At 39.7% G+C, this 22114-nt stretch overlaps 1 pseudogene; it reads left to right on the top strand.

The window, feature by feature from the left end:
* LOC120319208 overlaps window positions 1–22114 on the top strand; it is a 112168-nt pseudogene that overhangs the window by 26295 nt on the left and 63759 nt on the right.

Here is a 22114-nt window from a genome sequence, read left to right as displayed (position 1 = left end):
GTATTTTATAGTTTCAATTAGCTGATGTCCTTTAAAAACTTCCCTGAACTTCGTTTTAATCAAATGCTTAAAGAAAATAAAAGAGCTGTGCATGGATTATTGTTATATAACAAACTGACAATTTGACGATAGGGATCCGTCTAACTCTTTTTTTTTTTCAATTTTGCTCCTCAGTGTGCTAGATTATAAAAAGCCAATTTTATTTATTTATTTATTTATTTATGAGACTTATATACCGCTTTAAGTGCAAGCACTCTCTAAGCGGTGTACACCAGTAAGCAATGTGTGTGTATATATTTACATTGCCCCCAACAATCTGGGTCCTCATTTTACCTACCTCGGAAGGATGGAAGGCTGAGTCAACCTTGAGCCGGTGAGATTTGAACCGCTGACCTGCTGAACACAGTCAGCTAAAGTGGCCTGCAGTACTACATAACACCCTGCAGATGTTATTTTGCTGCAATAACTGGATATTCTTCAGAACAAAGTTTGGGTAGCTGACCATACTGTGATGTTTCATTTCAAGCTTGTTACAGGTTCCTATGCACCTTCTGGGACATAAATCCAAAGCTATGGCTACTTCCTAGGGAAAGACTTGCTGTTCATCAACTATGATGAACTAGGAACCATGGTGGCACAGTGGTTAGAATGCAGTATTGCAGACTAACTTTCCCACTGCCAAGAGTTCAATCTTGATGGGCTCCATCCTTCCAAGGTTGGTAAAATGAGGATCCAGATTGTTGGGGGCAATATACTGACTCTGTAAACTCCTTAGAGAGAGCTGTAAAGCATTGTGGAGTGGTATATAAGTATAACTGGTATTGTTATTGTTATGAAGATGGTAGACTAAACCTTATTCGGTAAACTTGCATGCATGCTGTCTCTAGTCATATAATGACGAGGAAGAATGGAATAACAATTATGTTGGAGTGGGGATGATCTCAGAAAGACACAACAGAATGGCAGAATAACAATAGTCAATCATTGGATAGTGTTTCAGTTATCTTTCCAGTATTACATCTTTCTGAGTATTTAAACTATTTAAATTAGCTTCCAGGTGGTAAGGGTCTACGCGTCTACATACCTGCATGGATAAGTAGCAGGAAAACATTAGGGATTGCATTGATTTAAATCTTGATGTAACTTTCAGTGGAGATGAGTGAACCTCTCAATTTGTGTTTCTTTCAGTCTTTCATTTTACAGGGTTAGCTCTTTTCATTGTGTATCGCTGTTATTTTTAAGGAAAACAATGTCTGCATATTATTTCTCCAAATATTTTTGGTGAGTATTTTTTAACGTGCATTAATTTACCAATATACGTATATGTGCTTTTTCTATTTCTGTAATAGGTTCTAACTACAACTCAAAATTTGATGTAATATTATAGAAAATGTCATATTCAGTTTGTCTGTTGATTTGAAATGAAATTGATTCATTGTAAACCCATTTGAATTCTGTCCATCCTATTGGAAACTTCACTAGACCCCCTGCATCCACTCAATTTCCTTTTTTTTCTTATTGCTGTATCTTCCATAGAATAAATCTCTTGATTTTTTTGAGCATAATAACAAGCATCCTCCAACTCTTCTTTGTCATTTGTATGTTAAAGGGGGAGAACTCCTCTTAGTCCCACCATTAACAAGAAAACAAATGTGCCTTGTATGCAGAAGGAGCAGTAGGGAAATTTAGAAGAAAAACAGCATAGGGTTTCATATGTACTAGGCATGACAAAAATAGAATTGTGCTTCCAATGCAGTGGTGGAATAGGGAAGATGAGAAAAGCACATCTTCCTTCCCCTGTCCTGACCACTTTCTACAGGGGGACAATTGAGAGCATCCTTCATACAGCATCACAGTCTGGTTTGGAGGCATCACTGCTTCAGACAGGAAGGCAGTGCAGAGAGTGGTGAGAATGGCCAAAAAGATCATTGGCAGTTCCCTCCCTCCCATCCAGGATATACCACGGAAGCGCTGCTTGAGCAGGGTCCGTAAGATTATCTGGGACACTACACATTCTCTTCACGACCTGTTTTCCTTGTTACCTTCTGGGAAGAGGCTTCGTGGTATCCGAAGCAGAACATCCATATTCAGCCATAGTTTCATTCCATACAGCATTAACCTTATGAACTCTCAAGCTTCCTCCTTCCGTTATATATTCAAGATGGACAGTATTTAATATTTATTTGTTATGTATATGTAGGGGTGGGGGTCTATACATATGTTGTACATCAGAAGTGTCAAACTCAATTTCATTGAGGGCCGCATCAGCATTGTTTCATATGTTGTTCATAGTATAGGTGTGTGTCATGTATGTGTTTTACTTTGAGAGCGGGCAACTAAATTTCATTTTTGATGTGTGCCATTGTGCCCACAGTATAAAAATGACAGTAAAGGTTATCTTTTCTATCTTATCTTATACTACATCTCTGTTTCAGATCAAGTTCAGATGTGTTGAAAGGAAAAATCTTGTGGAAAAGAAATAACCATAGGATGGAATCGTTAAAAGTTAAAAGTGTGCAGAGAGAAAAAGGGAGAAAAGGAAAAGAAAGAAAGAAAGAAAGAAAGAAAGAAAGAAAGAAAGAAAGAAAGAAAGAAAGAAAGAAAGAAAGAAAGAGTCAATGGGAAATCTCAACTATCTACCCTTTAGTCCTTGCATGGAAAAAGGGCAAATTCTTCTGCTTAAGCAGATAAACAGGTTCTACAGTGCCATCACTTTCAATTTTCTCACAGCTACAGATGATTCACAAGGAATCAGCCAGCTTAGTAATAAGTGACCTAGCAGAAGGCAGTTTTCTCTCTTTTTGTTTTTTAGATGTGTAATGCAGCCTGGAGGGGATTGCTGATCTGGTGTTGGGAGCACAACCCTGACGGGTGTAAATGGAAGTACTGGTCTTAATTGGCCAGATGGGAAAGCTGCTATGTGCCGGAATCCAACTCATCACTCTGTAGAATTAGTTTGTTGTTGTTGTTGTTGTTAATTGCGAAGTCGTGTCCGACCCATCGCGACCCCATGGACAACATTCCTCCAGGTCTTCCTGTCCTCTACCATCTTCTGGAGTCCATTTAAGTTCACGCCTACTGCTTCAGTGACCCCATCCAGCCACCTCATTCTCTGTCGTCCCCTTCTTCTATTGCCCTCAATCTTTCCCAGCATTAGGCCCTTCTCCAGTGAGTCCTTCCTTCTCATTTGGTGGCCAAAGTATTTGAGTTTCAACTTCAGGATCTGGCCTTCTAAAGAGCAGTCGGGGTTGATCTCTTCTAGGACTGACCGGTTTGAACGCCTTGCAGTCCAAGGGACCCGCAGGAGTCTTCTCCAGCACCATAGTTCAAAGGCCTCAATTCTTTGGCGCTCAGCCTTTCTTATGATCCAACTTTCACAGCCATACATTGCAACTGGGAAAACCATGGCCTGGACTATACACACTTTTGTTGGCAGGGTGATGTCTCTGCTTTTTAGTATGCTGTCTAGATTTGCCATAGCTTTTCTCCCCAGGAGCAAGCATCTTTTAATTTCTTGGCTGCAGTCCCCATCTGAGGTGATCTTGGAACCCAGAAAAATAAAATATGTCACTACCTCCATTTCTTCCCCATCTATTTGCCAGGAATTGAGAGGGCCGGATGCCATGATTTTGGTTTTCTTAATGTTGAGTTTCAAGCCAACTTTTGCACTCTCCTTCTTCACCCGCATCAAGAGGCTCTTTAGTTCCTCTTCACTTTCTGCCATTAGAGTGGTATCATCTGCATATCTTAGTTTGTTGATATTTCTCCCGGCAATCTTAATTCCAACTTTTGATTCATCTAGCCCTGCCTTTCTCATGATGTGCTCTGCATATAAGTTAAATAGGCAGGGTGACAGTATACAGCATTGCCGGACTCCTTTTCCAATTTTGAACCAATCAGTGGTTCCGTGTTCGGTTCTCACTGTTGCTTCTTGACACGCATATAGGTTTCTCAAGAGACAAATGAGATGGTCTGGTACTCCCATCTCTTTAAGAACTTGCCACAATTTGTTGTGATCCACACAATCAAAGGCTTTTGCATAGTCAATGAAGCAGAAGTAGATGTTTTTTCTGGAACTCCCTAGCTTTCTCCATGATCCAGCGTATGTTGGCAATTTGATCTCTAGTTCCTCTGCATCTTCGAAATCCTGCCTGTACTTCTGGTAGTTCTCGATCCACATACTGCTGGAGTCTAGCTTGTAGGATTTTAAGCATAACTTTACTAGCATGTGAAATGAGTGCAATGGTGCGATAGTTTGAACATTCTTTGGCATTGCCTTTCTTTGGAATTGGAATGTAAACGGACCTTTTCCAATCCTGTGGCCACTGTTGAGTTTTCCAAATTTGCTGGCAAATTGAGTGTAGCACTTTTACTGCATCTTCTTTTAAGATTTTGAATAGCTCATCTGGAATACTGTCACCTCCACTAGCTTTGTTGTTGCTCAGGTTTTCTAAGGCCCATTTCACTTCACATTCTAGGATGTCTGGTTCGAGGTCAATGACCATCTCATTGTGGTTATCTGGGATGTTAAGCTCATTCCTGTATAGTTCTTCTGTGTAGTTTTGCCATCTCTTCTTAATCTCTTCTGCCTCTGTTAGGTCTCTGCCATTTTGGTCCTTTATCATGCCCATCTTTGCATGAAACGTTCCCTTCATATCTCCAATTTTCTTGAAAAGATCTCTGGTCCTCCCTGTTCTGTTGTTTTCTTCTATTTCTTTGCACTGTTCATTTAAGAAGGCATTCTTATCTCTTCTAGCTACTCTCTGGAATTCTGCATTCAATTGGGTGTATCTTTTGCTTTCTCCTTTGCCTTTCGCTTCCCTTCTTTCCTCAACTATTTGCAAAGCTTCCTGAGACAGCCATTTTGCTTTCTTGCATTTCTTTTTCTTTGGGATGGTTTTAGTTGCTACCTCTTGTACAATGTTGCGAACTTCCATCCATAGTTCTTCAGGCACTCTGTCTGTCAGATCCAGTTCCTTAAATCTATTTGTCACCTCTACTGTATATTCATCAGGAATATGATTTAGTTCATACCTGAGTGGCCTAGTGCTTTTCCCTACTTTTTTCAATTTAAGCCTAAATTTTGCAACGAGAAGCTCATGATCTGAGGCACAGTCAGCTCCTGGTCTTGTTTTTACTGACTGTATAGAGCTTCTCCATCTTTGGCTGCAGAGTACATAGTCAATCTGATTTCTATGTTGACCGTCTGGTGATGTCCATGTGTAGAGCCGTCTCTTGGGTTGTTGGAAAAGAGTGTTTGTTATGACTATCGTATTCTCTTGACAAAATTCTATTAGCCTGTGCCCTGCTTCATTTTGTTCTCCAAGGCCAAACTTGCCTGTTATTCCAGTTATCTTTTGGCTTCCTACCTTAGCATTCCAATCCCCCATGATGATAAGGACATCATTTTTTGGTGTTAATTCTATAAGGTGCTGTAGGGCTTCATAGAACCGGTCAATTTCATCCTCTTCAGCATCAGTGGTTGGGGCATAGATTTGGACTATTGTGATATTGAATGGTTTGCCTTGGATTCGAATTGAGATCATTCTGTCATTTTGGGGATTGTATCCCAGTATTGCTTTTCCTATTCTTTATTGACTATGAAGGCTACTCCATTTCTTCTGAGGGATTCTTGCCCACAGTAGTATACCTGATGGTCATCTGAGTTAAATTCACCCATTCCTGTCCATTTTAGTTCGCTGATTCCTAAGATGTCGATTTTCATTCTTGTCATCTCTTTTTTGACTACGTCTAGCTTGCCTTGATTCATGGATCTTACATTCCATGTTCCTATGGAGAAAAAATCTTTACAGCATCGGACTTTCCTTTCACCACCAGATATATCCACAGCTGAGCGTCCTTTCGGCTTTGGCCCAGTCGCTTCATTCTTTCTGGCGCTACTAATACTAGCCCTCTGCTCTTCCCCAATAGCATATTGGACACCTTCCGACCTGAGGGGCTCATCTTCCAGCGTCATATCTTTTTTTCTTTTAGTACTGTCCATGGGGTTTTCATGGCAAAGATACTGGAGTGGTTTGCCATTTCCTTCTCCAGTGGATCACATTTTGTCAGAACTCTCTGCTATAACCTGTCCGTCTTGGGTGGCCCTGCACGGCATAGCTGATAGCTTCATTGAGTTACGCAAGCCCCTTCGCCACGACAAGGCAGTAATCCATAAAGGGGGTAGAATTAGTTACAGAAGCAAAAAGAGAGAAAAAAATAAACCCTCAAACCTGCTGCTGATGCTGGCCTTCAGTTATCATAATAAGACCCCCTGAATGAGTTTATGCAAAGATATTAAACTGGATGATTTGTGTAGTTGAAGTTGGCCTTTTGGGGGGGGGGATGGCTGCAGATGTGTTCCTTTCTCTGCTGCTGTTTGCTTGGGCTAAAATACAATGCAGATAATTATTTAGGTCAATAAGGCTGAGTTTTAATGTGTTCATGTTTTTTAAAATGGATACATATCACACCTATAAATACTACAGATAATTCATACCAATTAAACCAGCTTCCAGTTCTTTGATTTCAGTAGAACTTTTAGTCTGATAACAGTGAAATAGGGAGTAGGAAAAAATTAATTATCTGGCTGCAGCAAATAAGCAGGGCTGGAAAAACTACCACACTTTCTTTCCAAAGAAAAAAATGGTGTGGGGTAGAATCAAACTCACAGCTCCCGCTGAAAGAGCAGGTGGCCACTGTGATCACTTGCACAGATTCAGGTGGTGCATTATATTCCAATTTCCTAGATCCTAATGCCCTAGCCTAGTCTCCTCACAAATAGACTACTGCAATGTGCTTTACATGAGGCGGCCCTTGAAGATGATTCAGAAGTTATAGCTGTGTTGGGCATGTCACACTATGCTTGTGAGCTACCACTGTTCTGTAAGCTGCACTGGTTATAGCACTTGACTTCTGGATACAATTAAAAGTGCCAATTATCAAGTTGTTCATGGGCCCTGCCTATCTAAGAACATACCTATTTCTAACTGTTTCTTTATGTCTAATGAGATTAGACAGAATAGAAATGATTTGGGTCCCTTAAAAAAATGTCACATACTGGAACCCAGGAAGTGTGCCTTGTCTTATGCAATGCTGGTCTTCTGGAACAGCATCCCCCAGGGAGCTGTATAAATTTCATCCTGATGACATTCCAAAATTCATTGAACATGTTACTATTCTCCCAGGTGACCAAAGGGGTAGGGTGATAACTGAGTGTCTAAAAGATGAGAGCTTTATAGAGCTTGTCCTCTGGATACTTAATAGCTTTCTTTTTAATCTGTTAATTATCTTACTTTTTAAAATGTAAGCTACTAACAGCATTCTGGAGATTGGCAGTCACTAAATTGTATTAAATAAATAAATGTTGGTCCATCTGATTCCTTTGTATTATTATCTGCTTGTGTCTGCTAGGTTTTAATTTTTTTTTTTAAACTAGCCGTGAGATAGCTTGAAGGCACCTAAGCACCTGTTCTTTTACCTCATATTCCATGAATATCAGCTTAGAGCCTAAGAAATTTCTCCTGGCTTTCTTAACAATTGCAGGGTCTGTGTTTATATGCCAGCACTCATGTAATAGCCCAATTTTAGCCTCTGTTTACTATTTTGATTAACTTAAAGTGTTTTGTAACAATCTAGAACTTTTTTTAACTTCTTCTTTTGCAAGTAACTAAAAAAAATGCAGCATATGCAGCACCAAATTGATTCTTTATGGAGAAAGAAACACACAAAAAGGCAGAATTCTGCAGACAATTTTCAGCTCACACTGCTGAGAAGTACGTTGTAAGTAACTTATAAATTTCATCAGCTTAGGCATTCATCTGGAAAAATCATTATTTTTACCTTGCATAGACATTTCTAACCACTGGAAAACTGTCACCTGTACCACATTATTTTCTGGTAGGAAGAAGATTAGTAACAAGAAAATGAAGTAAGGAAGATTGTACTCTCCTATCTTTCTTGGTCTAAATAATATATTCACCATATATCTTTCATTTAAATATATTCACAGAACTCAGGAAGTTGAAATATTGTTCTAATCTGAGAGGATCCTGCAAGAAAATTAGATTCTTAATTATAAAGCAAGTAACATTAGATATATTTATTCATTAGGGTCCTAAATGATACTCTGTATTCTGAGCCAACATCCAGTTCTAGTGAAGCTCAATTAGAGAGTTATTTATAAATAATTGTCTTGCCTTGTGAGCATAGTTAATTCAGGCAGGGTTTATACAGTTAATAAGTAGCAAAGCATCCTAGTCAATACAATCAATAGGTGACCTTCAATCTCATGTAAGTGTGCATGCCCATACATGTATATATTGATTTACAGTATGTAATTTTTTTGTCTTTCACAAATAATATTAGAATCCAGCATTATCTGTGTAGTGAAAAATTTGGAGAATGATATCATTAATGACATACAAAGAACAATTACAGGAATTGGGTATGTCTAGTCCAGTGAAAAGAAGGACTAGAGCAGACATGTTAGTCATGTTCCAATATTTGAAGGGCTCCTATTTGAGGGGGTCAAGCTGTTTTCCAAAGCACCAGAAGGCAAGACAAGAAAATGGATTGAAACTAACCAAGGAGAGAAGCATCCTAGAACTAAGGAGAAATTTCCTAATGGCCAGAGCAATCAACCAATCGAATTGCTTGCCTTCAGAAGTTGTGGGTGCTCCATCACTGGAGGCTTTCAAAAAGAGACTGGGCAGCCATTTGTCTGAAATGCTATAGGGTCTCTTGCTTGAGCAGGGGGTTGGACTAGAAGACCTCCAAAATCCCTTCCAACTCTGTTATTCTATGTTCCATGTTCTATTAGGCAGAATAAACTACAAATTTAGTTATCAGAAAAATGTGGCAAACAGGCATAATGTAGATGATTCGAAACTGAATATCATGGAAGGCAAAACTATTAATTATTCTTGGTCATGATAGCTACATGCTGCTTTCAAGATCAAAGAAACATGCCTCAGATTAAGAAAATCTGAGAATAGTGAGAATCGGCTAGTACTGTCAGATTCGACTGGCTGGTGACCTACTGTTGAGCAACAAAATCTAAAGCTAGATAGATTTTTAATTTGATCCTGTAGGGCTGTAGTAAATTTTGATAGTGGCTTAAGTTAGAGATACTCTTCAATAGTTAACATTCAGTATTTGAATATGAAACATATTTAGTGAAACATATGTTAGGTGTTGTTCAATGGGAAGAAATATCTTATTTTCCATTTATTTCTTCATAGGCTCATTTATAGAGGAAAGTGAAGAGTAATCCTATAAGTGACAATGACAACTAAAAAGTTTGAAAACTACCTTATAGGTAACAGTGCTAGTAGATATGGATAGACCAATAGTTTGATTAATTTAAAGTTTGTTTATGCATAAGTTTAACTTAAAAATGGCACTTTTATTCTGAACAAAAAAAAAATTGCTTCTCTTTCTAAGTGTATACAAACCCACAAACCCACACACACAAACCCAGAGACACATACACTTACATATACACATATATACATACATACATAAACAGAAAGATATTCTATTTTTTAGAACAGAGAAATTGATCTGCTGTGCTTTATTGTGTTATCTTTCTTTAAAGAATTATCTTGGTTATTCTTAGGTTTTCTGTTCTAAAATGTTGAAAATTATAGCCCTATCACAATTGGAGGACATAAGTTCTAGATAGTTCTGATTCAAATTTTATGTAAAAAGAGTCCTCCATCTAACAGTTACATAAAATATTGTTTAAGGCAACCAATGGGCGATAATGTGATTTTGAGAAAATGGTTCATCTGACATCACTTTATCTTTAAGTCTTTCACTTTAGACCATTCATTTAATAATTGTTCTAAGCTATAACAGCCTCAGAAAAAGTGACTTACAAGCCATCCTTGAAGATATGACTATCACACTGTAGTTATATGATCACAATTGAGGCACTTAGCAAGTGCTACCACACTCTCACCGCCGTGTTGCTTCTCCACCCCATGCACAGGCACCGCCCACACCCACGTGCTTGCTGCTTACTGGTACTGGTACTGGCAAAAAATAAGCTGTTCCTGAAAGTAAAACCTAATGCTTACTTCAGAGCCCAAAAGAAAGTAAGACAGGGTCTTACTTTCAAGGAAACACGGTATATAAAGTATTTTTGAACAATTTTATTCCTAGATAAAGTGTCTTCTGAACAATTTGATTAATATACTGGGCCATATGAAACTTTTAATTCTTCCTTAATGATAATCCTTAATTTTTGAGTACATTTTTGTAGATAGGATTATATATTATACTGGATTTGAAAATGCTGAAATGCTTGAGGTTTTGGATCAGTTATATTATCTCCTTTTAAAGTAAAGGAGATATTATATTCCAATAAAATATAATCTTGTAATACTTGTAAAGTGAAATTACCTGGAGAGAATTAATCTCTCAAATTGCAGATTTTCAGTGGTTCCTTTCTACCACTTAACATTTTATTTTGTATGCTGCTAACATATTCTTTCTTTATCTTCCCACAACACTAATAAAGACATCTTTTATAATGTCTCATCAGAAGAAAAAATCTATCCCACCTGACATTCTAAGCTGATTTTCACACTTCAAATGAACTTGAAACTCAACACTTTAAAGGTCACCGACAGGCTGCAAATACATACATACATACATACATACATACATACATACATGCTTACATAGGAAAACGTCTACAGTTCTTGTTTAGCAACTATAATTGGGACAGGCAACTCAGTTATTAAGTGAAACTCATTAAGTGAAACTTCAGCTGTGCTTATGATCTTATTTCAGCTTTCTTTTGCTTTACAGGCCTGCAAAGATCATAATTACCATAGTAATTCCCAATGGTCACTAAACAAGGACTACCTGTGCATGAAGTTCATTTATATAAGCTCATAAACATAGGTGTTTTGGTTCTGGCTAATGAAACATTTCAAAGAACTTCCAGACATTATTTTCCTAAAAGTCTTTTATTGTTACAAAATGTCGGCACAGGCACAACGGAGGGATGCTAGGATCTAAGTTCTCTTTCTCTGAGCAGTTAAATTATCAGCATGTTCCCTCCCTAAATTAGCCGTCATATCTCACATTATCCAATTAGTGTGAAGGTCAAATGTTTTCTTCCTCTTTCTTTCCCGGACTTTACCCCCAACCCCCCTTCTGCTCTGTATTAACCCCATAATTACCAGACAATTCTGCATATTGTCAAAAGCAAGAATATACAATATTTGCAGCGTTGACATCCGGCCCCTCTTACAAAAAGGGCAGATCCTGTAAAGTAAACAAAAGGTTAAGGTTATCTTTTGGTTGTTGGGCTGTTTCATATGAAACCTTTTGACCAATCTGTCAGCTTTCACTTCACTGGATTTCACCCAGGTGGCTTCAGACAACAGGTATCCCTTCCATTGGATTAGGTACTGCAATTTCCCTTTAAAAATTCTAGAATCAAGAATACGTTTTACTTCATAGTGGGTCTGTCCTGCGACTACGAGGGGCCCAGGCACCTTCTTCGGAGGAGGTCTTAAAGTGGAGCCCCGATAAGGCTTTAACAAGCTACAATGGAAAACTGAGTGAATTTTCCCTAAAAGTCTAGGGAGTTTTAGTTCTACTGTGATTGGGTTGATGATCCTTACTATGGGGAAAGGCCCCAAGAATTTTGGTCCCAATTTCTTGCTGGGCAATTTGAGGCATAGATATTTAGTTGACAGATAGACCTTTTCTATCTAGACTGCTCAGAGGAAGAGAACTTAGATCCTAGCATGTTGTTATGGTTCTGGCTAATGAAACATTTCAAAGAACTTCCAGGCATTATTTTCCTAAAAGTCTTTTATTGTTACAAAATGTCGGCACAGGCACAACGGAGGGATGCTAGGATCTAAGTTCTCTTCCTCTGAGCAGTTAAATTATCAGCATGTTCCCTCCCTAAATTAGCCGTCATATCTCACATTATCCAATTAGTGTGAAGGTCAAATGTTTTCTTCCTCTTTCTTTCCTGGACTTTACCCCCAACCCCCCTTCTGCTCTGTATTAACCCCATAATTACCAGACAATTCTGCATATTGTCAAAAGCAAGAATATACAATATTTGCAGCGTTGACACATAGGTACTATTGGATGAATTGTGAAAACCTTTTAGGGGAACCCATAATATATGAACAACAGTCTTATTTAGATATTAAATCCAAATGAAGTATGTTAACATTCAGGAGAAAGATGAAGCAATGAAAATGTCTTCTGATGTTTTTGATCAGTTGACATGCATTTGTTTCACTAGGGTGAAAATTTTTGACATGGTCAAAAATACCCCAAATTCCTTCTTTCTCATCCAGAAGAACCTCTAGTGGAAGACTTTGTAAAGGGGAACCAGAATAAGATCCTTTCAGTCATTTATACTGATGCATACAATTTTGCCAATGTTAAATGTCATACATTTGAGTGGCGTGGTGGCCTAGAGGTGGAGCTGTCGCCTCACAATCAGGAGGCTGTGAGTTTCGATACTAGGTAGCAGCAGATATTTTTCTCTCTGGGCACAATGAGTTAATGTCTGTTGTGAACACTCCATGGGTGTCAGGAAGGGCATCCGGTTCTTAAGCACTCAGCTCCATTCAGTGGCCCCAACTGCACCCTGGTGCAAGGGATTATGGGTTTTTAAAAGATACAATAAAAATTAAAAAACAAGTCATACATTCACTCCATAAGCAAGTCAAATTCACATTTCAACATTTCAGCAATTATTGTCCTTTATTTATAGAATAAAATCACCATTTTTCAACATTCGTTCAACACCTTTTCATTCTTTTTATTTTTTATTTTGTTCTTGGAGACAAACTTTTACAGCAGTTCTTTCAATGCCATTCTTCAACATACAGATCTCTAAAGTACTCCTTCCAGCATTGTGTCACTTCAGATTCATTCCAAATCATGTCATCACTTTCATTTTCAATTCCATTTCCTTTCTGGGAGACATCTTGGTTTGCCATTTTCATTCACTGCCAAAATATTTTTTTTTTTATTTCTATCAAAATCGCTCTCATTTTCTCTGCCTCTTTTAATCTTAACCATTCTTTGCTCACTTTTAAGTCATTGTCTATCAATAGATATTATACAATATATTTCTTTCATCTCATTTCTACAGCAATCATTCTTAAAATGCTTTTTTTCCTCACCTACAGCCTTTTTCATATCTTTATTCTACAATGTATCCTTTTTCATATTTGCAATCAGCATAATGTTCAGGTGGAATTCAGCATGTCCTGACAGATTCCATATCTTCTTTCGTTATGGCCATGCTCCATTCATTTTACAGGGAAATTAATCTAATACAGGACTCATATTTTCATTTCCTGTGATATTGCTGTCTCTTTCCATTCTTTTATTTTCTTTCATGGTCATTCCGCACCCCAAAATTTTAAAACTACAAAATAAGGCACTTCATAAATTTTTCGTCATAAACAATCAAATCAAATGTTTTTTAGATTTATTGCCTTTCCATGTATATGCATGGCTTATGCATGCTTAAACCACATGTTCAATGCAGATTATTTCTGCACAGATGTTTACCAAATCAGTAGCATTCTCATTCATTCATTCATTCATTCACTCATTCACTCACACCAGCCCAGGTTCAGTATATGCTATGCTATACTCACCCAGCTCCTGTCAACCTAGTAATTTGAAAACATGCAAATATGAGTAGATAGATACCACTTTGGTAGGAAGGAAACAGCACTCCATGTCATGCTGGCCTACATGACTACAGAAACATCTTCAGATAGCACTAGCTCAATGACCTCAGAACAGAGATGAACACTGCCCCCTATAGTCAGCAATGACTAGCAGACTACCTTTACCTTTTTTTGTTCCCTTCCATCCATATCATCAAACCAGAATATTTCCAGTCTTTCAGCTATGGCTCATCCAGCATCACCATTTCCTGGGGAATAATATGTGACTATCAACAAATAGCATGACTGGATTCTTACTTTCATATGCTTCCATAATACTCTTCCACACATGCATCATCCATTCCACAAAGTCAGACAACCTTCATTCACATCTATTATATCCTTCATTCCTTTGGTGGGATTCAGCCAGTTTGCACCAATTCGACAGAACTGGTAGCTAATTTTTTGTTGCCGAGGCCCAGAACGGACTTCCAGAAGTGGCATCAACACAGAGAACTGGTTGTTCACATATTTGAATCCCACCATTGCTTCATTCTCTTATTTTCAGAAACATACAACATATCTATTCATCTTCCTTTTATGACAGCTATTACTGTAATTCATGCTCTTTACAGTTCATTCTAAATCACAGTCTTCCATATGACTTGGTAATGAGCAATAGTTCTATAACCATTGACCTTTTTTGTCCATCATGGCTATGATCAATTAAGTTACAATGTTTTTTTAGTGAAATACTATAGTGAATGGGTAGACTAAGTTTACTAGTCTTAGTTCATGTTACCTTAGCATTTCCTACTAATAATAAGGGTAATATTGGTCAATTTGAACATATTTTACGCAGTATGCCACCAGCACATCACCATATTTACTCCCTGGATGCTTCTATGCAAGCTAGGATATCTGACCCAAAGGCTATTTTGCAAGGCAACAGATTGTTGCTTGTATATCAACCAACCAGGTATTATATGCAGCACACAGGTATTATTATAACACTGCAGCATACTGGTGTTCGACTTGTAACAATTCTGAAGTTACAATGGCACTGAAAAATATCACTTATGACCATTTTTCACACTTAACAACCGTTACAGCATCCCCAAGGTCACATGATCAAAATTTGGATGCTTGGCAAGTGACTCACAATTATGATAGTTGCGTTGTCCTGGGGTCATGTGATCCCCTTTTGCAACCTTCTGACAAGCAAAGTCAGTGGGGAAGCCAGATTCACTTAACAACCATGTTATTAATTTAACAACTGCAGTGATTCACTTAACAACTGTGGCAAGAAAAGTCGTACCATGGCGTAAAACTCACTTAACAAATGTCTCTCTTAGCAACATAAATTTTGAGCTCAATTGTGGTTGTAAATTGAGGCCTTCCTGTATATAATCTGATTGTGTGAATTACTGTTATTATAAAGATGAGCTACTAACTGTACACCCTGAATCCAGTTAAAAATCCAATTATGATAATTATAGTATGCACTACTATGAAAACATTACATTTTCTTAATATCAGAAGGGGGGAAGTACATCTTTAGCATTTTCTATTCAGAGCAGTTATTTAAACAATGAAGTTTCCTTGCAAATACGCACAGTTCTTATACTTTCTGAATGCAGAATTTTGCCCACATGGATCTTTCCATACTGTACTTGTAAGCCATATACTGTATGTAATATTGGCTTAGTTCCAATGGTGGGATTCAGATATGTAAACAACCAGTCCTCTGTATGGATGCTGCTTCTGGAAGTCCATTCTGGGCCTGGGCAACAAAAAATTAGCTACCAATTCTGCCGAAGTGGTGCGAACTGGCTGAATCCCACCACTACTTAGTTCACACATCACAAAAAGCCAGAATGTGTTAGTAAGTCAGTATCACTTTTGGGAATTAAAAAGAAACACTACTTTGCAATGCAGAATGTTTATTAGAAAGCGCAAAAGCTTGTTGCTGACTAACACACATGATGCTTCTGAAGAAGATGTCTATGGAGGTCATGGTTGTCCCAAAGGTGCTTTTTCAAGCACCTTTTCAGCTGGACTTTCTTGTTTTTCCTTGAAGACATCTTGTTCCTCATCCAAGAATTTTCTTCTGTTCTGATGAAATGGTGGAAAATGGAAAAGTCTTCAAGGAAAAACAAAGACTTATGTTTGACTAGTGAATAAGGAACACTTTCCTACATCTGAGTTTGCCTTTTTTTTTGTTTCCTTTTTGGCTATTTTTGTTTAATATTGAACATAAAGGTTGGATTTGCTTCCTTTGAAGTGGTATTTGTTTAACTTTACATTGTTTTTTGGGTGTGTTTTATTATTGGTGGATTATTATGAAATGTTGCTATAATGTTGATATTACTATGAGCTATTATGAGCAAGTTTTCTCACGGCAAAATGACATGCAGATAAATTGGTTGTGATGCAACAACAAATGTGGGAACAACTGAGAAACGTATAAAAAAAATCTGAGATTTTTTAAAGGGCAATTTATTGTTAATGTAAGATGAAATTTGCAGAAATCCTTAAGCAAGAGGGAGGGAAACAAACAACAGCCACTATTTAAAACCACTGAAGGCCATTACCACCAATTATCCCATAAGAAGTATTTTTGGATTTTAATTCTTACTATGTTTTGAAATAATATATAGCTGTATTGTTTGTTACCCATTTGAAAAGTAGAATGTAATTATATGTGTGCATTTCACAACATCTAACTGTTGCATATTTATGTGCAAATCCCACATATACTTGATTTCTGACAGTTTTCAAGGCTATTCCTATTGTGTTCTATTCTATACTTATTTGATTCGATTCACAATACCTTCTTACAGCATTCTCTTAAACCATCCTATAATTTATTCTATCTTTATAATAATAAAACTTTTATTAGTGCTGTTTTTGTTGAACCTGCCTGCCTTGAAATGCGAACAGTTAGCACAACAGTCATCAGTCACGCTCACAGGTTTTAAAACATTTTGACATAAATCTCTTCAGGTCCTAAAATACACTGGATATACCTGTAATTTATTGACAGAGGCAAAAGGTATCTCTCACTCTTTACTAAATCACAATTCTTTAAGGATTAAGGCAGGCTTGCATTGTTTCAAAATATTATAATATTTTATAATATAAATAAAAAAGTTAGTGTGGCAGGATTCATGCAATCAAGTGACTAGTGTATATATTATGGTTTGAAATGTAATTGCTTAATGTTCTTTCTGCATCATCCCTATGTAAGAATTGGCGGAAGTCTTCCATTTACTTGGGATAAAAAGGGGGAAAAACCAAAGAGCCTCTAAGGAAAAGAGAAAGCTCTTCATTTCTGTAGTCAATTTCATTGAGTTGGATAGTTTTCATTCCCAAGTAAATATGTTTAGTGTTTCTAGCCTTGCCATTTTTTCTCATTGCTCTTCAGTTGCCCATTTTGGATAGCTGAAGGGGCTTCAGTTTAAATGTCCCTTTTTATATTCTTTCCAATCTATTTGGAAAGAGTAGCCCTGAACCAGCTTAGAAAGGATGACACTATTGTCATCCTCTCAGCTGATAAGGGGAGGGCAACTGTTGTCTTAGATAAAGAGGTATACACAAGTAAAGCTTTAGAACTACTCCAAGATAGTGCTGCTTATAGAGTAGTTAATAGAGACCCCTCCACTACGTTAAGGAATTATACCAACAAGCTCCTTGATGGCCTAAAACGCAATGGGAGAATGGGGGAAGACGTATTAAGGAAGGTACGCCCTGGTGACTCAGCACTCGCCAGATTCTATGGCTTACCAAAGGTGCATAAACCTGACGTTCCCCTGCGCCCCATTGTTGCATTCAGAGGCACACCCACCTACGAACTGGCCAAGTGGCTGAGCACACGCATCGGCCACTTGACAGATAATAGCAGCACTACTGTGAGATCGGCAGAAGAATTCCTCAGTAAAATCAAGACCCTGAAAGTGGAAAAAGATGAACTCATGGTCTCCTTTGATGTAGTCTCCCTGTTTACTTCCATCCCGCAGGAACTTGCTATTGCGGTGTTAAGGGATCAACTGAACCAGGGAGACCGGGGGTTACATCAAGACTCCCTCCAGACAGAAGATCTTATAAAATTAATGGGAGTCTGTCTTAATACTTATTTCACCTTTCAGGGCACGATATACGAACAGATTAAGGGAACCCCAATGGGGTCGCCGATCTCCAGTGTGATTGCGGAGGTGGTGCTTCAGCGGTTGGAACACATAGCGATGGCCCAGTACCAACCAAAATTTTGGGCCCGCTATGTGGACGACACGTTTGTCGTCATCAAGGAGCGGCACAAGACTGACTTTATGGGCATTCTGAATTCGGTATACCCAGACATCCGGTTCACTATGGAAGAGGAAAGTCAGGGCAGCTTAGCATTTTTAGACGTATTGGTGCAGCGCCAAGTGGACGGATGTCTAACTACCAAGGTATACCGAAAACCTACATGCACAGACAGGATTCTCCATTTCGAGAGTAATCATCCCACTGCCCATAAAGTCAGCTGTGTCAGGACTCTGTTTAAACATGTGGAGTCGCATTGCAGCACTACCAAAGCTAAGAGAGAGGAGAAGAATTACCTCTTTCAGATGTGTAAACGTAATGGGTACCCGGCCAAGTTCATTAATTGGGTCAATAAACCATCTGGACCCCGGAGTGACCCCACACCTCAAGGATTGGCACCTCAGACAACCACACAGGTTGCCCTCCCCTATATTCATAACGTCTCAGAGGCTACTGCAAGAATTTTAGCACCGCATAAGATACAGGTGGCCCATAGACCGAATCAAACACTGCGGGCAGCCTTAATGCGCCCTAAGGACCCACTCCCCAACATTGAAAAATCGGCAGCCATCTATAAAATCAATTGTATGGTCTGCCAATCTAATTATGTTGGGGAGACAGCCAAACGGGTTAAGACAAGGGTCCATGAACACAGATTAGCAGTGAAAAGGGGAGACCAGCATTCCCAAATATGGGCACACATGGCGGAGTTAGATCACAAATTTAATTTCAGTGAGGTTAGCGTACTGGCTAGCGACAACACCAAGGGGGGCCGCCTGCTTAAGGAGGCATGGCTCTCGGACAGTAATTCCATCAACCGGCACGTGGACCTGTGCCTGGCATATACAGCTTTAAGGTTGTAGAGTACGATTAATCAACAACAATACCCCCGACATCCCAGCAACAACTCCAACAGCATTAAGGAGGAGCAACCAACCCCCCAATTGATCAGGGGCAGTCCGAATGAGGAAAGACAATTGGAGAACACCCCTACTACACCTGTAACACCATCACAGCCCCAAAGAGTTAAGGAGGTGGTGGAAACCAAAATCCAGAGTCCGGGCACTATGAATACCCGAGATGGTGCAACTTGTATAAAGGAGGACATAACCAATGGAAGAGGAGAGGGAGCCCTGGATGTGACAGTTCACTCATATACGGGGAAAAATATGATGACCGGTTCGGAAAGAAAGAAAAAGCCCCCTTGTGGGATTAGGATGGCCGGATTGAGAGAGAAAGAACTACAGAGCGCAGCTGGAGGTGGATCCACGAACGGTATTGGAGAGGGGGAGAAAACACAGGAGACCGGACCATCACACCCCCCATCTGCGCATTCTGGAGAATTCCAGAGGACTCGTATAGATAACGAGGAGGAGGGAGGAGGCGAATCGAAGAGAGACGCTGCGATGATCAAATGGAACATGATCCTACTGTTACCCTCCCCGGACCGATCACCCGCAGCAGGGGGCGTATAAGACAGCTGTGCGCAGTGGCGACCAAGGAACCACCTCCCCCGCCCATGGTTGAACAATCTAGCCCCCAACTTCAGATCGTCAGCAAATTATACCCACCCCGGAGGGATTCACGAGATCGCTCAGACGGGGTTTGCAGAAGTGATGAAGCTAAGGGAGGGGCCCTCCGTAAGAGGAGCCATAGGATGAAGGGGGAGCATAAGACAGGGATGGGATGTGTATTGCCATCTGAACCCAGGGGAGACGAGCGAAAACACAATTCTACCACCACCCCCGGGCTGACTAAACACTGTATAGTACGCGCTAAGCAGCTAGATGCGATGACAGCTAGAGAACCACCCCCTCTTCCTGCAATGAACAATCTACCCTCCAACCCCAGACCACCGATGGTTTGCATCCACTTCGGAAGGACTTGCAAGATCATCCAGATGACGTTTGCATAGGGAGTGAAAGTGTTGAAATCAAAGGAAAAACTTGCCGTAGGAAGAATAATGGGACGAAGAAGGGTTATAAAACAAACGTGAAAGGTTTATTACTATCCGAACCCGGGGAGGAAAGATTAAAACGTAGGGACCACCATAATAAGAGAGACATTCACCCACCCACCTTAAGACCAAGAGAAAGAAGGATGGACGATGATAAACACGCAATTGAAATCAATAGGAAAGAACAGACCATTTGTGCGCAGTCATACCAATTGGGCCCGATGACGAGGATGAGGAGTCGTGCGCAGACTTTGACACACCTTTAAAAGCGATTCTCACTCCCTGGCGCACTAGCCCTGAGGATGCCGGCAGGTGACGGATATATATATATATATATATATATATATATATATATATATATATATATATATATATATATATATGTCTTTGGTTGTTCGGGTTTTCTCCCGCGTAAAATTGGAAGTGTCTTGGCAACGTTTCGACGAAGTCACATTCGTCATCTTCAGGCTGGTGTTTTAGCTTCTTGCTTTGAGCAGCAATGTGTGGTTTAGCTGTTTCTTCCTTTTAACTGCCAGTGGGGGTATGAACTGATTGGGTGGGAGCTTGGCTGTGTTCTGATTGGGTGGAGGTGTGTTCTGAATGGTTAGGGGCTTGGCTGTGCTCTGATTGGCTGGGGGAGTGTTCTGTTTGGTTGTGCTCGTCTTTGGTTGTTCGGGTTTTCTCCCGCGTAAAATTGGAAGTGTCTTGGCGACGTTTCGATGAAGTCCCATTCGTCATCTTCAGGCTGGTGCTTTCAGCTTCGTGCCTCGAGCAGCAGTGTGTGGTCTTGGCTGTTTCTTCCTTTTAACTGCCAGTGGAGGTATGAACTGATTGGGTGGGAGCTTGGCTGTGTTCTGATTGGGTGGAGGTGTGTTCTGATTGGTTAGAGGCTTGGCTGTGCTCTGATTGGCTGGGGGGTTGGCTGTGCTCTGATTGGCTGGGGGGTTGGCTGTGCTCTGATTGGCTGGGGGAGTGTTCTGTTTGGTTGTGCTCAGGTTAGTCTGAGTTGCAGAGGGGTTTAAGATTTTGGGCTGCCTTGCTATTTTTTGGCTTCGCGTTCGTGGTCGTGCTTCCTCTTCATGGAGGGTGTCAGTTTGCTTCATGTATGGATTGGGGGGTTTAAAGTGGCTAATGATGCAGCTGTGGTCTGGCTTCTGGTTTGTGGTCGTGCCTCATAGTCAGTGTGGCTTTGGGTTTGTTTTTTGCGTGGATGTTTGGTGGTGACATCCTGTGTGGTTTTTGTGAGTGTGGGTCTGGTATCATTTTTTGTGTTAGGGAGTCGTTTGTCAATGAGGGCGGGTTTCCAAATGGCTGGTAGGCGGGAGGTATCATCTCGCTTGTTCATGCTGTGTGGGCGTTTTTCTATCTCGATGGCTTCTCTGATTATTCTGTTATTAAAATGTTCACTTTTGGCAATGGTTCTGGTATTTTTAAAGTCAATTTCATGTCCTGTGGCTTTAAGGTGTTGGACCAGGGAAGATGTTGGTTCCTCTTTTTTGACTGAGTTCTTATGTTCTTCAATGCGTGCACTTATTCTTCTGTTGGTTTGTCCGATGTATGTGGTGGGACAAGTGGTGCATGGGATTTCGTATACTCCTTGATTTTCTAATTCAATTTTATCTTTGGGGTTTCTAAGGATGGTGGATATTTTTCTGTTTGTGCAGAATGCTGTTTTGATGTTGTGTTTATGGAGGATCTTACTGATTCTGTCTGTGATGCCTTTTATGTATGGGAGGATGGCTTTGCCGTTTTCTTGTTCTTTGTCTTGGATTTTAGTGGGGGTTTCTTTTTGGATTAGGTTTGTAATCTTATTTCTATGGAATCCATTGGATGTTAGTACATTGGTGAGAGTGTGTAGTTCGGGTTTTAGGTGTTGTTCGTCAGCTAAGCGTTTTGTTCTGGAGATGAGTGTCTTGGCTACAGAGTTGATCTGTGCTGGGTGGTGGTGTGAGAGAGCGTGCAGATAGCGGTTTGTGTGTGTTTTCTTCTGGTAGATGGTGTGTCCTAGGGAGCCATTGGATTTCTTGTAGACTAAGACATCCAGGAAGGGAAGTTGGTTGTTAGCTTCTGTTTCCATGGTGAACTGTATTTTGGGGTGTAGGCTGTTGAGGTGTGTGAGGAAGTTGTCCAGTTTTTCTTTCCCATGTGGCCAGATTATGAAGGTGTCGTCTACGTATCT

The sequence above is a fragment of the Crotalus tigris genome, unplaced genomic scaffold (assembly GCF_016545835.1).
Source record: "Crotalus tigris isolate CLP2741 ecotype Arizona unplaced genomic scaffold, ASM1654583v1 scf7180000017600.4437325, whole genome shotgun sequence".
Classification (NCBI taxonomy): domain Eukaryota; kingdom Metazoa; phylum Chordata; class Lepidosauria; order Squamata; family Viperidae; genus Crotalus; species Crotalus tigris.
This window is presented reverse-complemented; position numbering and strand designations above follow the sequence as displayed.